Source organism: Rhipicephalus microplus, chromosome X, assembly GCF_043290135.1.
Source record: "Rhipicephalus microplus isolate Deutch F79 chromosome X, USDA_Rmic, whole genome shotgun sequence".
NCBI classification, from domain to species: Eukaryota; Metazoa; Arthropoda; class Arachnida; order Ixodida; family Ixodidae; genus Rhipicephalus; species Rhipicephalus microplus.
The window spans coordinates 204,660,615-204,687,639 of NC_134710.1; the positions used below are offsets into that span (position 1 = coordinate 204,660,615).

Below are 27,025 nucleotides of genomic sequence, written 5' to 3' on the forward strand. Positions count from 1 at the left end.
GGCTGGGTACTTATGCTCTGTGTTTTTATTGCATCTGCTTTAAGAAGCTTTAGGACGCTACGGAGTGTTCGAAGTACGCACGCACAGGTTTCATGCACTAAGTGTTTGAAGTACGCACAACGAACAGGAAGTCGCTATCGCGTTCGACTCTTACAAGGAAGTTTTAGGGTCCCCTGGTGTTTTGTGAACACACGAAACTTTATGTTCATGTGCTCACGAAAAGCGAAAAAAATGATCTCATGCTTCATTTTGCTCTCTCACGACTCATATCCAAGCCCGATTTCACTTCGCCTTTATGCTCTCAATGACATCATTCACTCGCTCTCACCATCACCTGAAAAACATTTGCCCTCCCTGTTTCGCATTGCTCCTCACTCATAAAAACGTTATCCATTTTCATTATTGTCACCTTCACGTTGGTGCATTCACCTCGTTCTCTGGGTTTGCTGTAACATCAAATTAGCAATTTATCTGTCCGCAACCTAATTTATTGATATGGTTTGCCCATACGCACTGTGTTGCAATTATTATGGCTAAACGTATAAGTTGAAAGATTTACAGAGCCAGCATAGCTGAAACTAGACTACCAGTTTCCTAAAATTTCTTGTTACTGAAAAATCTGTGTTAGAACGTGATACTTAAGTTGCGGAACAGGGCTTAGCGTGATATTTCCCTGGTTAGGCATAAATATACCATCACAATTTCTATGTCGCACGAATTGAATTTTGGTCCTACAATCCTCGTCACCTTCTATCGAAGTGACCACTGCAGAGTCTATACTGCCTCTTCTCGTGTCACCAGTTTTTCAATGCCACTTCTCCACTCACCACGTGAGGGGTGGTGAAAGCATGTGAAGGTGAGGAAGTTGTCATGAATATTCTCATGCTTGACGCTGCCAGGCTGTACTAAATTACACTTGTGACGTCCCACTGGGTGTGTTACCTTATGAAAAGTCATTTTTCCGTATTGTATGTGACAAAAATTGGGTTACGCCGCCTGAATGTACGAACTTTATATATGATTGTGTGTATAAAAAGAAAAAAATAGCGGAGAAAGAAAAATAAAAAGACGCACTGCTCACTCCAACTTAAACATAAAATATTTTTGTCGAATACGAAGTTGTTCATGCGCATATACTTCAAAAATCGTGTTCGTTGGGGAGTCTAGGTGCGTCCATTACGTTAGTAGTAAGGTGAACACATTTAGGAATCTCGACTTTTTATACAAATATAAGCGTAGTATGGTAGATTTCTGTACGGTGTTTAACTTCCTAAAGTGACTTACACTGTGAGGAATAACCTGCGCTGATGTCTCACAGTATATGGGCCTCTAGTATTTTGCCTTAACCTAAACGCTATTTTCATGGCCAGCATGGAACTCACCTCTTCAGGGTTAACAGCTGAGTGCTTTAACTACTGAACTACCACGGCGGTTAAGGGCAATATGTTGGATGCATACTGAGAATTTATTTTTTTTTTCATGAGCAAGAATTTCTCACAAGAGTCTTGCCTAATGAACAAAGACCTTGGGGCTAGAATTGAAGAAACTGCTAGCCTTGCTAATCCCCTTGCTTTCGTTTTCCTTAGCGTAATGGGGTTTACAACATAAAAATGCTCATGCAAAGAAACGTATATGCAAATAAACGTTAGGAAAATTAATAAAACACACCCTCTACATTACCGGGAATCGCATTGTTTTTAGCATAATACATTTATTTGCTCTGTATCTTTATTGTTCACATTGCGTGAACTGGCTTTAATGAAGACTGAGACATATACAATATACTCTCATTTAAAGGGGGTTGCTGGCTAGCAGTGCAGTATTCTAAGTTTAGACCAGAATTAGGAGCCCAGTGGTTGAAACATACTTTGCGTATTGAATAAGTGGCTATCGGGAAAACGATGCATTCAAAGAGGCACAGAGAGACCACCGAAATAAAAAAAATTCAACTAAAAAGAAAGAAAAGTGCAGTTTCACCGCAAAGGCGAAACAGCGAATGCGACAGCAAAATTGAAATCTCATACAAAGAAAGACTAGTAGCTCACTCCTTCAGAAAACATGGCCGCTACTGTTTGGGCATTGTATAGCTTCAACGTAAGCTTTGCAACGCAAGCACCACAGGCCCGATGCTTGGAACCATCTAGATTCCAATCCAATCAAGAGATAAGACATCAAGCACGGACGACCACGCCCTGCAGTACCGGAGGCGCGCAACCTAACTCTAGGGAAAGATGAGAGGGGGGCAAGGCCTTTTTAGGCGCGCACTGCTGCTCTTTGCATCATGTTACGAGTACTAGTGAACAAGCATCTGCCATGCTAAAGCATATCAGAAAATTGCTTACCACCGACTGCAAAAATTCCATGTAAAGGGCTGGCTTCGACGATGTTGTACGCTGGAAGATAGTTTCCTTCATATCAGAGATATATATCTTGCATGACTCTATGGCGTCAACGGAAAATGTCAGCCAACGAGGGTCCATATTATTGGTTTTGCAGTAAAAATCTAGCTAGTTCCCTGCCATGAATACCGTTTGACATCCAAGTTGTGGCCCTTTACATTCCGTTCTTTCGGGTCTTTTTTTTTTACCATCCATCATGGTCTCAAAGTTCTGGTGCTTAACTGCTGACTTGCAGGTGAGCGAGCTAGAGTCTCGGCCCCGGCGGCCGCATTATCAACGGAGGCTAAAGTGTTCGGGACCCGTGTACTTAGATTAGGCACATGGTAAAAAACCCCAGGTGGTAGAAATTTTCGAACCACTGTACTGTGGCATCTCTGATATTATTAATGTTGCTTTGATTATCATTATTTGTTCATTATTATCATCATTAAAATCACTATGTTAATATTTTTTTCTCCAGTTACTTTTCAGTAATTTCACTATTTTTTATACTTTCAGGCAGGTCTTTATACGCAGACAATGGCTCTAGTCGGCATTGCTTACCCTAAAACATTCTCTCATTATGTTCGCATTTGTGATCGTAGATTGCGCGGTCGTGCTAATGTCCTCTAATATAAGATAGCAGTAGTCTCTATATTAATTCGCGGATAATTATACCTTATTGAACGCGTGGAGATCTCGTTATGTACGTCGTTTGCTCCTGTGGGCCACTCAAATACCTTCTTATAGAGTGTCCCGCATTCGTTATGCAGCGAGCACTGCTGATCAAGTATTAAGAACTTACTGGACTTACGTGCACTAATCTTTATCATTGCTTGTTTCCACATTGGTGCGCTTTTTGTCGTGACAAGAGCCATCGAGCCCTGCTAAACGTTTGAAACAAAACAGATTTGGCCTTGCTTTTATTGTCACTTTTATGTGACTACTTTTTTGTGCCCAACTGTCTTTATGTCATTTTTTTTCTTTCCGCATATCTTTTGTTCCTTTATATTTTCTCTTCCCGAAGTATCAGGTGGCTTTTGTCAGCCTGTTTCATCACTTTTTTGTGTGTCTTCAAGTTTTTTACATATCTAATCAAAATAACTCTAATAATATTGGTATATCTGCCGACTCTGGTCGGCCTTCTGACAATCCAGAGCCAGCAGATTCCCTTCAATGCACTGTTCGAATGACCCACCTTCCATAAGCTTCGTTGCCCCGCCGCGGTAGTCTAGTGGCTAAGGTACTCGGATGCTGACGCGCAGATCATGGGTTCGAATCCCGGCTGCAGCGGCTGCATTTCAGATAGAGGCGGAAATGTTGTAGGCCTGTGTGCTCAGATTTGGGTGCACGTTAAAGAACCCCAGGTGGTCGAAATTTCTGGAGCCCTCCACTACGGCGTCTCTCATAATTATATGGTGGTTTGGGGACGTTAAACCCCACATATAAATCAATCAAATCCATAAGCTTCGCCATGTGACCCCCTCTCAATCTATTATTTCAGCCAACTGTCTTATGTAAGCTTCATCACACGACCGCTTCTCAATCTACTTTTGCAGTCAACATTATTACGTACACTATGACCCCCACTAAATTCACTCTTTCAGCTAACTGCCTTAAGCGACCTTCACCACGTGAACCGCTTTGAATGTAGTATTTCAGTTAACCGTCTTACAAAAGATTCATCACGTGATCCCTTCTCGTTCCGTCATTTCAGCCAACCGACCTACGTAATCTTCGTCACGTGACCCCCCTCAATCCACTATTTCCGCCATCCACCTTACGTATTCTTCATCACGTGGCCCCCCTCAATCCACCATTTGAGCCAACTGTCTTACGCAAGCTTCATCACGTGATCCCCTCTCAATCCACCAGTTCTGTCAACCGCCCTACTTAAGCTTCGTGATGTGACCCCCTCTGAATCCCCTATTTCAGCCAACCTCTTTAAGTAAGCTTCATCACGTGACCCCCTCTCAATTTATTATTTCAGCCATGAGATAGAAAGGATGAAGTGGCGAAACGTGCTTGTGGTCTAATAAAGCTGATTCGCGTCCATCGTCTCTTTTTCACTAAAGCAGTGCTCCTAGTATACGCACGCTCACTTGTACGAACATCATAGTTTGTTTTCTCATTGTCAGGTAGGTGGATTTATTGAGACGCTCATGCACATAACAGTGCTTTTAAATGCACTGATTCCAGATTCTCGAACTCCTAAGAATTGTTTTCAGTTTTATCGGCACATCAGTAAGTTGTACCAGACCAATTGAGATATTTTTTTCTAATAGCTTATTGTTTGCGCAAAACCTTTCGTCGGCGCCCCGCCATGGTAGTCCAGTGGTTAATGTACTCGGCTGCTGACCCGCAGGCCGCAGGATCAAATCCTGGCTGCGGCGACTGCGTTTTCGATGGAGGCGTAAATGCTGTAGGCCCATCTGCTCAGACTTGAGTGCACGTTAAAAAACCCGAGGTGGTCAAAATTTCCGCAGCCATCCACTACGGCGTCTGTCATAACCAAATTGTGGTTTTGGGACGCTCAATCGCACATATCAATCAATCATCAAAAAACAACATTGCGGAACCGTCGGCAGCCACAAACAACAACTAGGTGACGTGAGCCTCATAAGAGCACTCCTGCATGGACACCTATCGAGCATGAACGCTTTGCCACAATGATCGTCTATGCAGGTCTCCCGTGAGGCTGACTTCACCTAAAATGTCATCAAATCAGCAAGTGTAGCTGGTGGCGGTATCGCATTCTCGTTTTATGAGGTACCTTTTCACGACCCCTTCAAACCCTCTGAAACTCCACCTGTAATCAACTTCTCTAATCTGTACTTATACCATCGCTGGAATGCAACTGTTGTGCGACATCGGGCTTAACACGTGACTACCGACAGGGAAGTTGGTCTTTTGAACTGCTCATATATATGATTATTCTTGTCACTGATCATACTGTTTCTACTTCTATTGATAGTGTTATTGTTAGGTTTTCGATGCAGGTGAAAATGGTGTAGACCCGTGGGCTCACATTTGGTTGCACGTTAAAGAACTGCAGATGGTCAAAATTTTTGGAGCCCTCTACTACGGCGTCTCTCATAATCATATGGTGGTTTTGGGACGCTAAACGCCATATATCAATCAATCGGTGCCATTGTTAGGAGACAACTTGCAATGACGTACAGATTCACTAGGCATCGTCCTAAAAATAAACCACAACACTAACCAACCAGCCCAATTGAACACGCCTAAATGAATCAGAGAAGTTCTCAAATTTCCTCGACAATTATATTCTGCGAATACACTATATAATTAAAACTTCGACGCGGGAATTCAAAATTGCAGTCATATGGCCGCCAAAACTGTTGCTTGGCGGGCGAGTTGGTTCATGATTAAAAATCCCTGATAATTCAGTCTAAATATGGCAGTTCATAGAGCGATTGTCTGTTTGAATCTAATACCACCACCTTTTTTTATCACAGTTAGACCTTCAGCACACCGTTCGCATGCATGTACACCAGAACTTTTGCATACTTACTGATCTTTCATAGAGATAAAACGTGCTTCTAGACGCCATACAGTAGGTTAGTTTTAAAATACGTAATTTGCTTTCCCGGTAACTTTTGCGCGTCTTACTGGCCCCTGTTGACTTAGTGATGTTAACAGAATCAAATCTTAAGCTGGTGTTTACTTTGTTAGTGCTCATTTCCTGTTTGCACTTCTATTGCCTTAGCGCCGTAGTGTATCACGCGTAATTGATTTATTTGTCTCCTTAAACTCTCACGTTTCACAATACGTAGTTATGCATTCATTCTTGAATAACATACAGCCGTCAGCATCTTTAACTCGAACGCTCCGATGCGGGTTGTCGGCTCGATTGGACTGAGGTCACACTCTAAGCCAAAAATGGCCGAAATGGGAGCAACGGCTGTTTTTACTCCTTCAGACCGACTGTTACTCTCCGAAAAGACCAAGCGGAACAAGATGGCCGACTTGTTCGAGAATGGGGGAGCAACTGTATTCATCTTAAGTTTCTAAGGGAGCAACGGAAGGAGGAACCGCTGTAAATGCTCTCGTCACGCAACGGTTACTCCCCGGCAGAACACCGCACACAAATATGCATGCCGCCCACATTGATATTCATGGGCCAGATTATTGTTTGTTCTATGTGCCAAACTTCACCAAACCAAAACAGTGATTTATTTTAGCATCCGTAGATAATAAGATAGCAGCGCTGGCTAAACACAGAAGGCCTGAGAATACAGTACGGCAAATACCTAACACACGCAGCAGCAGAATGGAGAGTTGGCACGTCAAAGCGGACCGAACGCCAAAACACGTGCAAAACAACGATAAAAAAAGCCTAGACACGCCGTTCGTCCGCGAAGTAAGGGCGTCAAAGTCGATCAAGCACCGAAACACGTGCATAAGGAGCCCCCCCCCCCCGCCCAAATATATCGGAGAAGAAAAAAAAAAAAGCGGACCCAGACGCGCTTCTCATCAGCCATACACTTAGTAGCACGCTTCACCGTGTAGTTTGAGGGCAGAATGACAAATCTGCGCCCACACGACAAGTGTGGCGCTAGTGTAGCAAACGATGTAAGTTTTAAAGTATTTTTATTCAGTGTTTATGTTGACTAGCACTAAATAAAAATTACACTCAACTTTTTATATTTATTTATGAGTTTTAGTGTACCTCAGTTTTTTTTTATAATTGTATTAGGAGAACACACTGAAATTATTGCGCTGACGCCTGTGCTGCCACTGCTCGACGTTTTTTTTTTTTCGGCGCAACTAGGTTCGCGTTTGCACTACTTACTCATTTTCATATGGTCTGTGGTTGGCGAGCACATGGACGTGCGAGCTGTGAACTATGTTTTGATCGTGTGTGTGTGTCGCAGATTTGCGTTTCTACTTATTCGTGATGAAGGTTAGTGTATATTTATCTTTATGGAGCGTGAAGTAGTTGTGGATTTTGCTGCTGGGTGGAACAAACACATCGTAAACACGTCTTCAGCTATCTGCAAGCCTGTTCGCTCGTCGGACAAAGGACTGTGCATGCATCAGCGTGCAGGTGAGTGGCATTTCCAGCAACATTTAATGCTCTTACAATACATTGTTGAGTCGTTGTGCTATTGAAAGAGAAATGATTTGCTCTTATTCACCGTATCCATTGCTAGCCGTATCAGACTAAATTACCTCTATTACCGCCTGCATACCCTCTTGCTTCCCCTGTCACCACTGCAGTGCCAGTGTACTTTTGCAGTTAAAAGTTCATTTCCGCAACACTACCTCGCTTGAAAAAACATTGGGGCGGGGTTGTAGCTGCATTCATACTGGCACTTTTCTACCATTGGCTTTATGTAATGTTAACGGCTGAGTGTTGGGGCCTTGGGCCGCATTTTTTAGAGATGTAAAGTGTATGTAAATCAGTAAGTAAACAAATCATTGTCGCATCACTTCACTGGCATAGCCAGGTGGTTGCGCACAGAATTTTTTTAGGCCGGGCGTAGGGAGCCCAAATTGACGACCATATTCGCTTGCCGGGCCTATTCAGATGAGCGGACCCCCCCCCCCCCCCTCCCCGCACGTCTAAAAAAAAAAATCTGCCCACATCACTGCGTCACTTGCTTCACCTCTGCGCTGAACGTACTATTTTATAAGCGCACCATCAAGCGAGCAGTTTACATGTTCTGTTTACATATTGACAGAACAATTGGAGGAGGAATGACCCAAATCTTTCAGATTTCTTTAGTGATGCAAAACCTTAGCAAAACTGAATATTGTAAAAGACAATCATAAATGCTGTATGTTCTCGTTAGCGCTGTCATTATTCTGCATCATGAAATCTTTATGCGCTGTGAAAACTTGGTATGCCGTTGAAGTCACATATCGACGTTAATACCAATCGACGAAAATTTCGACAACCTCAATAACGCCGTTTGGGATTTGCCGCATGCACATAATTAGGCTAATTCCCACTTGGCTGTTCTTAACCTGACTTCACTGCTACCAAATGAAACAATATTTGATGCATGTCTTTTACTTTTTTTTCAGGGATATGACACAAATTTGGTTATACTGCAGATAAAGATGCTCCCAACGATGCTAAAGTACTTAAGAAGCAAGTGAATTTTGGTAAGTGCAGACTTTTTGTACTACGTATATGAAAGCATCGCTTTTTAGGGGCAAACTGTGCATGTGTTGGCCAGAGAATAGTTCATTATGCCACATGGTTACACTGGCACTGACAATTCGGCATGGCTCCACTGGCCATTGTGTGTGCTCACACTGTTACCGTTAAGATAAAATGTTTATGTTTTTATTGCAGGGATTGCTGTTTGTACTAAAAAGCCAACTGCCAAGATTTGTTTACGCTGGTACTCCTAAAAGTATGCTTTCCCTATTTACATGGATTTTGGCTTGCACAAAGCATAACACTTGGGCCTAGATTCACAAAGCTGTCCATGCGCAGGCCTTCATAACAGCGTTTCTTGACTTGCCTTTACCCTGTTTTCTGCAGATGTTTCGTGGCTTTAAAAGTGCCACAGCATGTTGACCTCCCCCACTCTGAAATATTCGCGTTCAAAGTTCCGCAAGAGTGGGCTTAACTTTCTTGTGCACCTCTTTGCTAGTCCAAGATACTGAAGTGTTATGCTCTTACTAGAGGTGGCAGTGTTTCTAATGTTTGTATTTCCATCACATTGACCAAGTATGCGATCTTGGCTTGACTGGTAGCACATCCTCAACAAATGTCTTTGTGGCACATGTAGAAGGCAGTACAAAATAAATAGGCAGACATTCACACCGGGAGCTAACTTCTAATAATGCTTTTTTTTGGAAACCATGGTGTGCTTATTCCAATTTGTCTAACAAGCAGTAACCTGTTTGGCTGTGAACCAACAAGACGTTGAGCTAATAAAAGCTTCACATCTTGTTGCTCTCAAATATATATGTATTGGCAAGCTATCTGTGACACTGTCAAACAAAGAATCAGAATATCTGTGCGTGCCTTAAGATATATTGCTTCGTTTACATATCTCGTGGCTGTGACTCGTCAACCGAGTGAACAAATGCACCCTAGTTTTCTAAGTTTAAAGCATTTTTTGAGGGTAGCACGGTCTACATTTATTTGTCTATAGTTTTGTCCAGCCGTTTGAGTCAGGTACAAAGAAATATACTGAAGATTATCATGTAGCCTCTGCAAATGGTTGCTTTCAAGCAGGCTTTGCATGCTTGGCTTGTGCCTACAGGTATTGCACAATTCAAGACGCAGCAGCGTATGATAGAACAGTAGAATCGAGAGCAACTATGTGCACGAGCTAAATAAGTATTTTAACATGAGCGGACAGTACGTGTTATTTGCCACACACATGACCTCATTTAGAATGCCCATTGGTGAATGGGCTCATAGAAATGTCACTCAGCTGTGTATAGGAAACAAGTTAACTGAACCTAAGGGTATCTTTAACTGCTACAAATATGCCTTGTTGAGGTGATGCACATTTTCTTCCAGAATATTGCTGTCTGAGACATCATGTGAAGAGCGTCTACCACATCAGCATTTATATGGCTTGCCAAGTAACGTTTGGCCGAACCTTCCTTTTTTTCACATTTCGTTTGGCAGTAGACATCCTAGAATGTAAGCGCTGCTGCAGTGTGTGGGACTCATTGTTATGAATTAATTCTGGCATGTTTAACCTCACACTTCTACTTTTTTTCTTGCAGCAATGAGATGCTTCAAATATGCCTGCGGTGACGTTCTGCTGCGCTAGCGTGATGGAAACACCAGCTGCGAAACTTGAGTTCTTCAGAATTGGAGAAGTTGCCCTTCTCTCACCAATGATGACACAGACTGCCCTATGCTAGAAAGTCAAGATTGTTTTTCCACGGATGACGCTGAAAACCTTTGATGTATTATGGTGTTTATTTAGTGCTGGCTGTGGTGTGGCGAAGTCTACTTTTACGTGTGGTCACACGTCGCCTCATAAAAAGAACAATAAAGCATTTATTTTCCTTTCAATATTGTCCACTTTTTGTGTTAGAAGCACCCAAGCAGTGCTCTTCCAAAGAGCTCTCGCCATGTGTTAAGCGTGTGACAAGCATACTCGAGATAAATACTCATTTCCCCAAGGAGTAACTGGAAGCATGTGCAGTTGGTTTTCAGAGAGTAACTGCGAACACGTGGAAGGAACGGTAAAGAGTAACTGTTGCTCTTAGAAGAGCAACTGGTGGGAGTAATGGTTGGTCGGCAGGGAGCAACTGGTGGGAGTAACTGTTGGTTTGCAGGGAGGAACTGGAGGGAGTAACTGTTCATCCCCCGAAGGAGGAACTGAAAGGAGAGCAACGGTTCCTCCCTCTGCAGTTACTCCTTTTAGGAGAGTAATGGGAGTGGCAATGCAATTGCTCCCTGAAAGGAGCAACCCCTATACCCCTGTTGCTCCGTTTTGGCTTAGAGTGCAGCGCCGTCAAGCGATCAAAATGATATGCTTGCTGCAGTTAACGATAGATAGAGCGCGCATCTGTTTCACTAATAAATTTCTGTTTCGAAGCTGCCTAACCGGTGGGTCGTATGCATTCACTTGGCATCCCGTTTTCGTCTTGTTTTCCTCGTGGCTACGTTATCGCGCGTGCCCCTGGCATTCGTTGTGCTATACTTATCTCGACAACAAACCACTGCGTGTGAAAGCTTGCGCACCTTTTGAGTTTGAATTCGCAGCTGCTACTCAAACAAAATCACAAGTATAAAAAGCAGAAAAATCGCGCGTTTTGGGTGTTTTTAAATTTGGAGAATAAATCAATTTGCAATGCGGTGGCGTTGTTCATGTTATCATTTATTATTTTCAGACAGCGTAAATTGAACGGTACTCGCAATTTAGAGTGTACCTTTCTGCTCGGTTCATGCTCAACGGAAGGTGGGGTCTTGGAACGATAGATGTGTGTGTGCAATAATAATACATCAGGTTTCTAATAAACATATGTTAAGGTACGAAAAATAGCGACGCTTGTTCAAGCTTTTCTTTTCAAAAATAGCCTTTAAAATAGCCACAGCTTGACGTTGTTGGGGTATCCCTATTAGAAAGATGCGCCGGGGCGACAACTTATTTTATGCGCACTGTCACACTGCTACTGTCTAGTATATTGTAGCTATATTATGTATTTTTCTTTTTACATAGAATCAAGATCTTATTTTATACTGTGACAATTCAAAATTTTATGAAAAACTACGCACGCCAATTGCTTTATTGGTGTTGTATTTACGCGTCTTCCATGCTGAGAATACGCACAATCATTGTGTTACGAGAGGGCATTTTTCGTGCAGCGTGAAGTGAGCAGGTATTCACACTCTAAATTGCGAGAACAGTTCAATTCACGCTTTCTAAAATGTGTGTCAGAACGTGAACAGTGTCACCGTAATTAAAAGTTATTTGTTGTTGCACTTTTGAAAACACCATGAACGTGCCTTTGCTGTGCTTATTATGCGTGTGATTTTTTTTTCAGCAGCTGTGAATTCAAACTCGAATGGTGCGTAAGCTCGAATGGTGCGAACGCAATGGTTCATTGTCGAGATAATTATTCGACAACGAACGCTATGGGCGCACGCGATAACGTAGCCACGATCGAAACGGGGCGAAAACGAGATGCCAACTGAATGCATTCGACGAGGTCTATTCAAATAGTTCGCGGAAGTTCACGCGATAAGTTGTCCAGAAGCTGTCGCCAGCGACATCAGCACGGGAGTTAAGTGAGCTGTGATTTAAATGTGACTATTTGTGGAGAGAACAAACACTAACAGTAAAAAACCAAGTTTGAATCAAAGTCGACGCAATCACCATGTTTTACAATTATATGACGTTCATTTCCCCCAACAATATGTACGTATATTGAGGCAAAAATTTGTGACAGTTTCCTATAATTACGAAGTTTTTTTTCTAGCTCCCTCTGTCCATGTTAACATTACTCAGTGCAGCCCTTGGTCTGCATGGAAAGGCATGCTCGTAAAATTCGTTGGCGATGACACACCCACTCACGTTTTTTAACGTTCTGCGGTTGCTTGTGTTTTCTGCTGATCGCAAAATATGGAAGTGTGTTCATTGTTGGTGAACTAGCCTTTCCAGTGCAGTGTCAAACGGGGAGCAAATCGATGCCGACTGCTTTTGGCGGTACCTGCGGAAATAATGTGATGTGCAAGGATGCAGTAGCAATGAACGCATGCCTAGTGCCCCATGCCTTCCAGATAAAAAAAATAAAGGGAAATGGTTCAGAATACAGTGCTTGCTCAATTTCCATTCATCAGTTTTCCTGCAGCCTGCTTACTTTCTAGAGCATGCGTTGCCTATTATTCGCCTTATCGGCAAGCATATCACTTATCTATCGTGCTACGATTTTCATGCCTGCATTCGCATACGGAGGAGTAATTATTGGAGCATAATGCAAGAAAACACACCGCAAGTATGTGTCCGCTGGCAGTTTTTGTGCTTATTACCATTGTGTGCAGTGTAATAAATTTCAGTTGTTGTGATTATTTAAAAAATAGAAATGTCCAAATTTTGGCATGACAAAGCCTAATTTCTTTCACAACACAAGTATTGTGCATGATAAATAACCTTTGTATGTGCGAACCACTTAATCAACGCTGCAGATATGACAGGTATACGGTGTTGGTTCTTTCAATCCATCTGTGAAAGATGCGACAAACGCCGAATAAAGTTCGATGAAGTAGTTGCATTGTAAAACCGAGGCAAAGTGAACGGTAGTACACTTAAACTTCACTATCGAGTCATGAATCGCTAACACATGAGCTTGGGTTGACTTGAAGCACACTCGTGGAGGACTCGTCGGCGATCACATTTGAGCAAGTCCACAGCGATCAGGTGCCTATGACAAGTAGCTTGAGATCGAATTTTGCTCAAGTGCAGACAAAATGACATCACTTGTTTACCAACTATTGCGTCAAAACCGCTTCATTTTTCGTTCCCCCGGAAGTGTTTCCTCTCTTTAGAGATCACGCCAAGCCCCACAAGCAGCTGATTAGCCACCATTTTATGAACCTGTGGGCTTCTGTAGAGCCTTAACTACCAGGTGTATCTATCTTGCATTCGATGCATCGGTCAGGCAGGCTGGAAACAGGCATTTACTAGTGAAACTGACGTGTGCTTCATGCATCGTTAGCTGCTGCGAGCTTACCATTTTCAACGCTTGGCGGCACTGACCTCAGTCCATGGAAGCCGAGGTCACGCATTGCAGCGTTCGTGTTAAAGGTGCTGCTTTTCCGTTATCAATATATCCTTCCGGCATTCATACTAAATGGCTTCATCTATATTCGTTTATTGACGCACCGGTAAATTCAGCCACAATACTATCCTAGTAAAAGGCCCTGAAAATGGAGCCTTGTATTTGTATACATACACTCTGTTTGTCTGCGCTTACACCCGTCGTCTTCTTTGTACCTTTTATTTCGAATAATACTATACCAACAGGCCAAGATGCTGACTCTCATTTCAGAATGTCTATTTCGGTTTCAACAAAAATACTCGCTCGTAGCGGATGTCGGGCTTCCGGAGAACTGGTTGAACAAAGTGAAGTTGATGTGCATGTTCGCCGCTATTGTCTGTCATGAGCTTTAACAAGCGAGAAAATTTCATTGATCTGTAAATAATTCTTTTGTTTATTTGTCTTTCTTAACTCATTATTTTATATCGGCTAAAGAGTGAGAATTCGGTTACATGATTCCGCATTTACCCTATGCAACTTGCTCAGAGAAAAAGAACAGCAGAGTACCCGGACCAAGCTTCTGAAAGCAAAGCCCAAACAGGATCAAGCCGCTTGTTGCTCTGCGGTCGGTAGACTACAATAAGTTGTTGTTTCAAAAGCTGCACATGGCTGCGCCGAAGTGGTGCAGGGGTAAAAATCCCGATTCCCTTTAGACAGAACGAGCTTCGAAAGGAAGAAATGCGAAACATTTCTTAGCGAGCTTCGGTTACTTTGAGCGTATCTATCTATCTATCTATCTATCTATCTATCTATCTATCTATCTATCTATCTATCTATCTATCTATCTATCTATCTATCTATCTATCTATCTATCTATCTATCTATCTATCTATCTATCTATCTATCTATCTATCTATCTGTCTGTCTGTCTGTCTGTCTGTCTGTCTGTCTGTCTGTCTGTCTGTCTGTCTGTCTGTCTGTCTGTCTGTCTGTCTGTCTGTCTGTCCGTCTGTCTACAACTTATACCTCTTCTGGCCGTTTCGATAATGATATTGATACCAACATTGGTATGACATATGTTGACTATATGACGTGCATAAGTGACAAGTCATAACATGAAAATCATGAAATGTATGCCATGAATATCACGATTTACATTTCATAGTCTTGCTGCTCTTGCGGTGCTTTCGTTCACACGACATATTGCAAAACTGATAGGGTATGACATGATTGCATGGCGAACATAAATCACAAATCCTATCGAGCAAATCATAACATGCATGTGATGTATACAATGACTACACGCCACGCTCATGGTGCGCTTGCCGTCGTTACGCTAGCTTCACATATACCATATATTGTATTATGGGATGTGAATTTAAAACGAAGGGCTATAACTGGCGCAAACAGGATAATCATGAGATGCGTGTCATGCAATACCTAGATTATATGCCACGCCCATGATGCGCTCACGGCCATTTCGTTAGCTTCACATTATACCAAATTTCGTATTACGTAATGCGAATGGACTACGAAGATCAATGACATGTCTAAACATGATATTCTTGACAAAGTAAAGCATGACTACATGCTGATCTCATAGCGCGCTCGCGGTCGTTTTGCTAGCTTCACGTATACCAAATTTGGTATTACGTGACGTGAACAGACGACGAAGGTAAATGAACCATTCAAACATGTAAATCATGAAATGCGTGTCGTGTAAAACATGACTACATGCTATGTTTACAGCGTGCTCGCGGCCATATCGCTAGCTCCACATATACAAAATTTGGTATTAGATGAAGTGAATGCATGACGAAGGTACTTCCAAACGTGATAATCATGTTATGCGTACCAAGTAAAACATACGTGATACGCTCATAGCGCTCACGGTCGTTTTGCCAGCTTCACATATATCAAATTTGATATTACATGACGTGAATAGACGATGAAGGTGATTTTAAACACGATAGTCATGATATGCCTGTCATATAAAACATGACTACATGCTACGCTCATAGTGTGCTCGTGGTAGTTTTGCTATAGCTTAACATATACCAATTTAGTTATTTTGTGATGTGAGTAGACAACGAAGGTAATTCCACACATAATAATCATGATACGCGTGTCTTGTAAAACGTGAATACATGCCACGCTCGTAGCGTGCTCACTGTCGTTTCGCTAGCTTCACGTAAAGCAAATTTGGTATTGCGTTACGAGAATAGACGACGAAGGTAAATTACACGTTCAAACATAATAATCCTGACACGTAAGTCATGTACGGCTCAATTTACCATAATGTTGCGCTGATTTTAAAATGGCAATTTGACCTTCCTCATTTGTGCTTTCATATTATCGATTCCCACTGTACGTAGGATCTGAATATTTCTTTATTATTAGTGTAACTTGCACAGCTTTATCGGTTTGCCTTCGATTCTTAGGTCTGGCTTATGTTTCTACTTTGTGATACAAAACTTTCCGCAAAATGTGAAGTAATGAAGAAGAAGTCGGACAGCAAGCGTATTTATTTGCAGCGCCACGGCACTGGATTCAGTAAAATGTAGAATAGGGCCCCTGATAATTTATAGGAATACTGATTGTTGGCCTAGTTGGTATACTTACTTATTGACATGCTTTGGCCGCAAATAACACAAACACAAGTAAAAGAAAACTCAATCACAAGCACAATCTTGTGCTTGTGCTTGTGTTTGAGTGTGCCTTTACTTGTGTCTCTGATACTTTAGCCAATGCGAGACACATCCAGCGTGTACTCGACATTCTTCTTCCTATAGCTGGCCACTGGCTCGTTTTAGAAGAGAAACTAAATGTTTACAAGCTTTGGTAGGCAGGACACTACGAAGGTCTGCATACTGCAAATGCAGATATGTTTTGTTTGTAAATAATTTGGAGTTCGGTATCCAGTAGGCGTCAGTGGAGGAAGCGGCGCTCTCGCTGCGTACAAGTACGCAAGAGCGAGTTGCATGGCAGGCGTAGGGAGTTTCCACCCCCTGCTAATCATGCGCTTCTTCTGTCTTATTATGTTTTGCAGGAAGCAGGCAAACCACTGATCAGGCAATCTTTGGTGTTTGAAGGGAGACATTCTTCGCCGGTGGTCCTGGTCAGCTGCTACTTACAGCCATAGTTTCAAGGTAACACATCGTGTTCTATGTGCATCATATGAATTTCACCATTAGAAATATTTCTAGTGCAGTTGGAAAACGTATTAGGTTTAGAAATATGACACACGTCCACATGGCGTCCCAGCTAAATATTCCCAGACTTTTTAACTATACCGGCACACTGAGTGACTACGCGGCACACGTTGCTACCCATTGCCTAGGGTGCGTCACACTATCTTTTGTGTTGTGCATTTGGTGGTCACTTCTACCACTTTAATTGCCTAAATTTTAACGCAAGGAAACTGCGCCACAAATTTGATTATGAAAGTTGTATATCGCGTTGAGAAACTTCCGATTATACAGTTTCTTTACATCCATTAGGCAGTATAGTGTTTTTTTTTCAACAGGTGCACGCAAAACACACATACATTGCGTGACATGCCCACTTGCGCGCCCGTTCCCGCCATGACTGCAGTGTTTCTTAACGTTGCGTGCTCAAATAATATCCTTCCCAAGCGTCGGTTAATCATAGGGACAAGTGGACGCAGCGGTTATAGCTTGTGTTTTCACCACTGAGGTTGTCGATAACATAACGATACCACGGCCGCCACTATTGTCGCTGCATTGTCGAGACAGTACAATCAGGCAGATGGTACGGTCGTTTGCATGCGGATCGTTGAAAGCAGTACTCGAATGGGCGTGTCCAGTGTAATTTTATATTCATGGACCTGTGTAGTGGGCAGCAAAAAAAAGATAGCGAGTTGAACACTCTGTTATTGGACGTTTTGCAAATCAATCTACAACTTGGTGGAACTGACAGCTCTGCGCTATGGCTTCAAAATTTATTTAGAACTACCTATTTATGCAAATATTCAGAACACAAAAAAGATAGATGTGTTCCAGGCAATAGTAAGCAACTTGAATTTACTTTGTCTGAGTGCGTTGCGTATTTTAAACTCTGGCAGAAGATAGCTGGGAGCAACCTGCATAGCTGAAGCCTCTTTCTAGAATGTACTATTACTACATTATTTACATACTGTATGATTTCTCGACTATACCCAGTGAAGAAAATGAGGCCACTTAGATGGTGTTCTTGATATTGCATAATTTCTCACACACATGTCAACTTCCATAAACCTGAATTTCTCGCCCAGAGGCACTCCATAAGCGTACGTCTTTCGAAAAATAAAAAAAGCTGTGACCTCGCTCAGTAGCTTGCACATCTGCCATTAGTCAGTTCAGCAGTACCCTGAAAGCATGGCATGTTCGGCTACAAACTGTCTGTAAATGCACAAATAACAAAATGATCATAAGTTGACTTGGTTCACTGCAAGTTACACTGCAGGCACTTCACCTCGCAATAGGTGCTGTGCTCTCTCGGCCACACCTCTGTGTGCCTCCTCATGGCGTCTGCATCAACTTATGTAAACGAACCTATTATATTGAGGCACCAATGATGCGGTCGAGTCAAAGAGTTCACTGTCGTACTCGGCATCCACATAATTTCTCAAAATACTACCAATTGCTTTTTCATACTGACACAGATTTATATATTTGCGTTATTAAAAAATATCTCAGCATTATTTACACTGATTGTCTAAGTTATGGTGGAGCGTCACTCGTATAGGTACTTCATTCACTTTTTATTAAATGTGACTGAATTGAGGTACCGCAGAAATTGAAGACGATTGAGCGAGCAATGGAAAGAAAAATATTGGGGGCAACTTTCAAAGGTCCCTCAAGCACTGCTATAGTTCGAAGACGAGACCGTGGTTTCCTTCACGATTCACTACCCGTTGTGCAGCCAACGTCTCCACTTCGCCACTTATTTCTTTATAAAACAGGGGGAGAATGCCGGCACCTTGCGCTACGTCTACCAGGAATTCCTGTTTTTCAGGAATACACTATCTCCGCTTGCGCAATTTAAATTGCGAGAAACGAAGTGACATAGTTCACCGAACATGATGGTAATGCCACACAAGTTAAAACGAGTGTTCAAAGCAGAATAACTGGAACTCTACAACAAATTTTTTTCGTTTATGGATTATTCAAAAGCTTATTTTCCCACAAAATCACGAGAACAGACAGCTGGCCTCGGGTAATAAGCCCGAAAATGCGTTAAACAGTAGAAAAACGGTAACATGCTTGTATTTGTATTTTCAAAGATAGGTTAACAGCTCTTTGAGGAGCATGGCACGGCAGAGTGAGTCAGTGAAAAAACGGCTGTTAAGGGCTTCTAATTAAAAATAAAAAGATGAAACGGGCAGGAGCAGAGGACCACTGGACATTAAAAGTAACCGACCGGATTCGAACCGAAGACAAGCACGTGAGGTTGAAGCAGGAAGTAAGTTGCTGAGACAAAGAAGTTTGCTGGGATAACGTGACCGCTGCAAGCACTGGAGCGGGTCGATGTGCAAAATATTGGGCAAGTATCAGCCCTGCATAGGGCACAGTCGGGCTAATAATGGTGCTTATGATTATGATGTTGATATCTGACCTGTTAGGTCGCGGGTTCGAACCCCGACTGCAGCGGCTGCATTCCCGATGGAGGCGGAAATGGTGTAGGCCCGTGTGCTCAGATTTGGGTGCACGTTAAAGAACCCCAGGTGGTCAAAATTTCCGGAGCCCTCCACTACGGCGTCTCTCATAATCATATGGTGGTTTTGGGACGTTAAACCCCACAAATCAATCAATCAATATCTGACCTGTTGGAGAGTAAGTTGCCATGTCCGTTTGGCTTGGCTTCCTTAGGAGCGAAACAGGATGTACGTCTCCGGGAATACTTTCCATTCATCCGCGCAGAAACGTTTCACGTCAACTGCAGTTAAGATCGCAAAATGTAACATGGCATTGAATTGGCTACTCCACTTCAACAGCGAAATTCTTATCGCGTTTCTGGTCCCCTTCAAAGAGTGAATACTCTTCTAAGAGCACCTGAATTATAGCATAATGACGGTGTTATGCTCATCTCTCGTGCTTTGTATACTTCTGGGCATAATCCTCACCAAAAATTTTCTGATTATGTAGTGTAGGAGGCAAGTACTCGCTTATCACGCAACTGGTTTACATTAGATACTTATGAAAGGTTAGAATATGCCTCATGATTTTCTCATCATATCAATGCCTGGATGCCGCAAAGGCCAAAACGGACAGATATACCCAAAAACTGCGGTCCAATGTAAAAGAAGCTGTGCACTGAAGGATTCACTCTAGTCGGGACATTTTCGTCGCAAGGCTGTTAATCTAGACTACATGTCGTATTACGCACTACCAATTTATTTTTTTTTCGAGAAAATTTGTGTACCCGTCGCTCCGGAGTAGACCGCAATGTCGAATTCTACCTTCCTTGACATCTATGGTAATAAGAGTAGCAATCAAGTATTGTCGGTGTGGCTTTCAGCTACTCCTTAGTACACCAATAATTCTTGTTGTTACTGGTGGCTTTAGAAAACAACAGTGAAGTATTTTTTTTGCAACACTGAGAGATGAAACAACGTTAACCTGGTTCTGTAGCTATGTTAACGTTGTTTCCACCAGTTACTTTTTCTGGGGATTATCTAGCTACAGCCTTCACACGTTTCTTAAGTTTGTGATATTTTTCCGGGGTTAAAAAAAGAAATTATGACCAAAACAAAGCGTCAATGTTTGTGCCTTAAGAAACATGAGTCGGCCCGCGAACCTGAGATGCAGTGTCTCACTGACGGCTGAATCGAGTAGAAATACTCCAATTGCCTAAGAGTACATTGCCAGTGCCTCAAGCAACACAAAACTGCGACAGTATGACTATGTCTTGCTTGTTATAGTGTATAGTATAGCGCATATTAGGTCATCCCTAAGTGTCCAGCACAGTGTAGTATGAGAACCGGGAAATGGCATGGTACATGTACGCAGAGCATCTGTCTGTAGAATAGAACTGTTTTTCTTTATTCTCAACTTTAACACACCAACTTTTCAGTTTTCAAAAGATGCCCATTCGGAGGCAACATAGTGTTTCCAGCGGCCCTGCCAATCACTAAAGGATGATTGAAGCGCAGAAACTGTAATGTTCTTTTGTTCCCATGGCCTCCTGAATGGCCTAGACCGAACAGTGGTGCCGTTCTTTCGTGGCTTTTTTCAATCCAGGAAAGAGGGACAAGTCTGAAGCAGCGACATTTGGGACATTGGGCGACTGGGTAAGCTGTTTGATGCCATGTTAAAAAGGAAGCTTATCAACAAAGGTTGTATGGAAAGTTGCATATTCCAGTGATATTTCGGGCACTGTTCTGAATCCCAAGTATTCGGCCACAAGGTCATGCACAAAATGTTTTGGTGAATTTAATGGTTTTGTTATCATCCGCATACTCAGCGTGGGGTCAAACTTTGACAAAAAAATCTACAGACTTTTTGCCACTTCTCGCCCTTGAAAGGCGTCCTGACCATTGCTCCTCTTCAACTTGCTCTTTTCTGTCTCGAAACAATTATTGCCGCTCAAAATATTTTATCGTCCCATGGGAACTATCCCATAAGAAGTGTTCATCATGTCATCGCTCTCATGCGTAGTTTTATTTAGTTTGAAGCAATGCTTCATTGCGTAACGTTGCTCTAACAAACGGTTAATTGTATAAATCACATTGCAGCTGGAAAGGGGCTCACCTTAAACTGGATTTAGATTCCGCGGCGTCTTGTATATAGGCTACTGGCGACTGGCGCGCTAGTAGCTAAACCTCTTTATCACCCAACAAGCACTAACACAACTTCTTCTTTATGGCGTTTTTGCAGGGAAAAGTCAGTCCCACTACTTTCCAAAGAAAGACAGTGTACCTATATTTAGATTTGTTTTAATTGGGAACAACTTTTTAAAGAACTGAGGCAACTTTTACGATGTTTATTTGTAAACATATATATTAGTTTGCATCTGGACGCTCTTGCGTTTACCTTCTTTGTTTTGTATGTACCGAAATTGGCGCTGAAAGAAATGAGTGCATGACGAACTCGATAATAAGCCATGACGTGAATAACGGGATAGTACCGTTGCGTACATTATGCAAAACTTCCCTTCAGCCACGACAGGCACATACCCGAATATCACAGCCTACGGAATGCGGGTATATGTCAAGGGTGAGAGCTATGTTAATTTACTCCAAAAACCTTAACCCGATAGCGTCAAGACGCGTGAGTCGAAGAAAATCTGAAGCTGGCGTCGGCATTGTTGTCGCTGAGCGAAAACTCTCAATACACTAAGTGACCAAAAATCATGGCTCCAGCTGTAATGCGACCAGCGTTTCCTGCGTAGCAGTTACATGTTCTGCCACAGAGCCGTGCCAGGGCTCTGAATTGCTTAAAAAAAAGCCCGGTGTTAACGTCTCGACAGGCATCGTGAATCATGAATGCAATGTTGGCTATCAGATTTTATAACAATGTAATAAACAGGCTAGTCACGTGCTTATTACTGGTATCTGAGGTTTTTCAACAAAAAAAATGGTATGACTAATTCCACGTGCTAAATTCGAGTGCCATAATTCACGTACCAAAACCCGGATTATGAGAGGCGCTGTTGTGGAGAGCTCCAGAATACTTGACAATCTGGTGTTCGTCAAAGCACACTGGCATCGCACAGTATACAAGGGTGTCTAGAATTTTGCTGCCAGCGAAAACCCACCGCCACTGCCGAGATCAAACCCTCAATGTTTGGGTCAGCAGCCAAGTTCTGTAGGCGCTACACTACCATGGCTGACTATAGTCAAGCGTTTTTCGACCTCGGAAGAGTACACCAATGACCGCTGCTTATGATATGCACATTATCGCACAGTAGCGTGCACTTCGTATGAATAAAGCTAACCTCTATGCTAAAACGTGAGTACCGATATCACGTCTTCCCATAAGCTCTCATTTAGGAGCCAGTGTATCCGACGTTCTTTGTAAGGCCCGGATATGCGCACACCTACTGAATATGGAAGAAAAACGTCAGTCTATCACAGATTGGTTGGCTCAAACCGAAATAAAATGCAGGAGAAGCTACTACTGAATCGTTGCTTCGCATGAAATTGACTCCCACACTGTGACGGGACGGCGAAAAGTTCTTTTTATTCACTCGTTTTTTGTGCCTCACTTGCTGCGTTGGCTCCTTTTTCGAAATGCAAAAGAGGACGTACACGCACTCGTGTAGCGTGATCGTCCATTTCTACTGCACCGACCTATCAATACAGGTAACAAACAGAACATTATTGAAACCAGTTGGTCTGTGGCATGCAGGAAGAAACTCTTTGGCAACTAAGGCTCCTTGGTATAAAGACAAAAACAAGGAGCTATATTCAAAAATGCATAATCTTCGCCCATCTATGGTGTCAGCACCTTTTTTTTTTAAACACCAGAGTCTGAGCAAGCTGCTGTGACCAATATTCTTTCTTGCTCTCCGTTTTTTTTAAAGCTAGGGTCTTTTCTGAAAAGCCAGTTAATCTGTCGAAACTTCCACAGCTACAGAGAACATCTCGCACACCGGAGTTCGAAATAAATAATAAGCCTTCGTCCCGATGCGGTCAGTCTTCTAACCTCCCGATATTGCCAGGCACTGACGTGTTTCCAGTAAGTTTAAATTACTGCCGTCTACGTATGACAAAATATTAGGTACCGAAAATTTCCACAAGCAGCAGATATTTTGTGCCTCGAAATTCCGCATATAAAAGTCTGCAAATAGTAGCCCTAAAAGTGTATTGTTCTTCTGAACCATTTTTACACTAGCACATCGGCTGCTGAATAGATTTGTAACGGTCACTTCTCTGTATTTTTTGTATGTAAGGACATTGTGATGGTCTCAACATTAGCTTGAATATTCATTCTGAAAAATTTTTGTGTACACAAGATTTAAAGTCCACTTCTATTCTACACTCTTTGTATGGTTGATATTTTTAAGCTTGCCAGGAAAATATATATATGTGCTTCTTTATATATCCCCCACGTACACTGCAGCCGTTAGATGAACACCCAGGAAAGGTACGCATGCCCGTTTTCAAACTATGATGTCGTTTTTCATAGAATCAAATGCTACACGAACGTACTTCTACGCCATGCAGCAGAATCTGAAAACTCGAACACAGAATTGGCACCCGCAATTTTCTGGCTCACTGAGACAAGAGGGTAGATGCTCTTGGGACATGCAGTCAGCTTTCGGGAGAAGGTTTTCGCCGTTACTCGCGTTTGCATTATTCAGGCTTCTGACTGCCTCCGAAATGGGAACGGTTCGAGACTGCTCCTTCTCTCTGTGCCTCAAAAAAATACTAACTGGTCACGCAAGAGCTTTTGCCTCGGGGCCTTCGCTTACGTTTTGCTTTCTCGCCTCTGTATGAAGCGACTAAAACAATTCAGCTCGTTCTTGCGACGTGTCGACTGCAAAATATCCCCGTACCCAATTTCTCTTAACACGTCTGGTTGCACACGGGCGTTTAGAAGCTGTGGCATGGCCAATAATCACGCACAGTGCTCTTTCCATTTATCTCTCAATGTCTCTTTTTCCCCCTCTATTATGAATACCTGCAATCTTTTTTATGGACTCAAGCACGAGCTTGCCTAAACTGAGTGGACGGAGGAAGGGGTGCGATGTCACTGCTTTCGCCATTTACAGTGGTTCACCACGCCGGTATCAATGATACGTCACAATTTTTTCGGATGTTAGCCTTGGGCACTCGCCATGTTGCCTTCTTTTTTCACTGCTTGTAATTTCGTTAACTTGGAAACTGAAGTTCGTGTAATATGGCTTAATCGCCTGTGCTCGCGTGACTTCTGAATCTCGCTGAGGGTTGTTTAGTGCCCCAATTTTCAAAATTCGACCTTCAGCATTTCTCTCTCTCTCTCTCTCTCTCTCTAAATATATATATATATATATATATACTGTGTGTGTGTGTGTGTGTGTGTGTGTACAGAATGTCTCCCAGCTATCCTTACCGGGAGTTAAAAATATGCCGCCACACAAAATGGCAACGCGGTCAAATGCATGTTGCTCACTGTAGCCTGGAGTGAGTGTCAGAGTATTTTTATGTTCTGACTAGTTGCTTAATTAGGCCAATTTTTACCTAAGTGTAAATCAATCAAAACGGGCCTTGAATTTTTTTATGTCCCGCCACGGTGGTCCAGTGGCTAAGGTACTCAGCTGCTGACCCACAGGTCGCGGGATCAAATCCCGGCTGCGGTGGCTGGACTTCCGATGGAGGCGGAAACGTTGTAGGCCCGTGTGCTCAGATTTGGGTCCACGTTAAAGAATTCCAGGTGGTCAAAGTTTTCGGAACCCTCCACTACGGCGTCTCTCATAATGATATGGTAGTTTTGGGAGGTTCAATCACACATATCAATCAATCATTTTTTGAAGTAAAGTGAAGTGAACTTTATTGCCACATAGATCAAAACTTGTTTAAACAACAAGGATGGTGGGATAAAAGCTGCATGTAGGCAGATTGACTACTCCCACTTCCCATTACAATAACAGCAGCAGCAGCAAATATAAACAAGCATTCTTACTTGCCACAATAGTAATATAGAAATGCACAAAGCAAAGTGATTAGAGAAGCATAAAAATCAGTACGGAACACCCATTTTCAACAAACACATTCATTAAACAAACATTGGTAATCACAAAATTCGTTAATATATTGTCTTTTTAGAAATATGACGTACGTTGTCATCATGTAATGTGATGAGACAGATGCTTTGGGTAGTTGGTGATTGAGAATCAACATATTTGCACAGCGCAAGACTACGAGTAGTTACGTCGTAACTACTCGTAGTCTTGCGCTGTGCAAATATGTTCAGTCATCACGTAGTTTATATATGTTTAGTATTTTAGGAAGGCAGTAGAAAAGTGTTTGAAAACCGTAGTTTGTGTGTGGTCGCGCAACTGCTCAATGTTCATTGTGTCGGCTTAAGCGATACGATTGATTTATTGACAAGTTCGCGAAGTTACTCATATGAGTACTGCGCTTAATCGTTTCAAGTTTAAAAAATTTATAAGCTGATACCCATAAGAGTGGTCAGCTCGGATAATTTTGAACTTCAAAATTAAGTCACGCATGTGTTCATTATAAGGTGCATCAGCAATAGCCCGTAGGGCGCCCCGCCGCGGTGGTCTAGTGGCTAAGGTACTCGGCTGCTGACCCGCAGGGCGCGGGTTCGAATCCCGGCTGCGGCGGCTGCATTTCCGATGGAGGCGGAAATGTTGTAGGCCCGTGTGCTCAGATTTGGGTGCACGTTAAAGAACCCCAGGTGGTCTAAATTTCCGGAGCCCTCCACTACGGCGTCTCTCATAATCATATAGTGGTTTTGGGATGTTAAACCCCACATATCAATAGCCCGTAGGGCTCGCTTCTGTAGTGCGACTAGATGTTGTAATGATTTTTAGTGCTGTTTGACCAAACGAGGTGACAATAGCGCAGATGCTAGGCAAATAGTACAAAATATATCATAAGTTCCTGTTGTATTGGTACCAGTTTCTGGCATCTGTGTAGCATACCTAAGGCCTTGCAAAGCTTAGATTTTAAGTAATCAATATGGTGGTGCGAAGTTCCCATTTCATGAAAAATGACACCTCAAGTTTTAGCCGACGCAGAGTGTACTACTTTTGAGCCGTTTAGCGTAAAACACTACGTGAGATCGCAAAGCGTAGATTTTTGTCTAAAACGTACTGCTTTTGACTTGAGGCAATTGAGATGAAGTGAGTTTTTACCGACAAATTATATATTTTTCTGAGTACTTCATTAGCGAGATGTATAAGTTCATCATCCTTAGTTCCTGCAACGAAGAAACTGGTGTCATTCACGTAAATAGTGTAGTTAACTGAATCATTAACATTCACAATGTCATTTATATATATAACAAATAAATGTGAGCCCAGAATACTGTCCTGAGGCACACCCTGCCAAATAGGTTTTCATGAAGAGTAATTTCTATTCATTGATACGCATAGTTTTATATTGGTTATGTATTTTTTATATCTAGGGCAATTCCACGTATGCGTTACGATTTACTTATCTTATAGGGCTGCTTCATTAATTCTGACAAAAGCTTTTGAGAAATCTAAAAACACTCCAGAGTTAGTTTCTTAGCCTCAATACTGCTCAAAATTATTTATTTTTTCTGAAGAAGGGTAGTTTCAGTTTAACAGCCTGATATGAACCCGTGTTGTGACGATGTTGTTACGGAATTCTTGTCAAAAAAGAGGTCATTCCGAGCAGAATAAATTTCTCTAAACCTTTCGAAAACTGAGGAAGAATCGATATCGCTCTGTAGTTGCTTAAATTATCTCTTTCAACACCTTTGTGTACCACAGTTACCCTTGCAACTTTCATCCGTTGT

General features: G+C 42.3%; 1 protein-coding gene across 2 annotated transcripts in view; it reads left to right on the forward strand.

Moving 5' to 3' along the window:
- Window positions 1-27,025, forward strand: part of LOC119187640 (G-protein coupled receptor dmsr-1) — a 951,250-nt gene that overhangs the window by 423,826 nt on the left and 500,399 nt on the right. For both annotated transcript variants that reach the window (XM_075878496.1, XM_037435726.2), the window contains one exon: window positions 16,639-16,738. The gene's annotated coding sequence lies outside the window, so the exon portion shown is untranslated. The remainder of the gene's footprint in view (window positions 1-16,638; window positions 16,739-27,025) is intronic.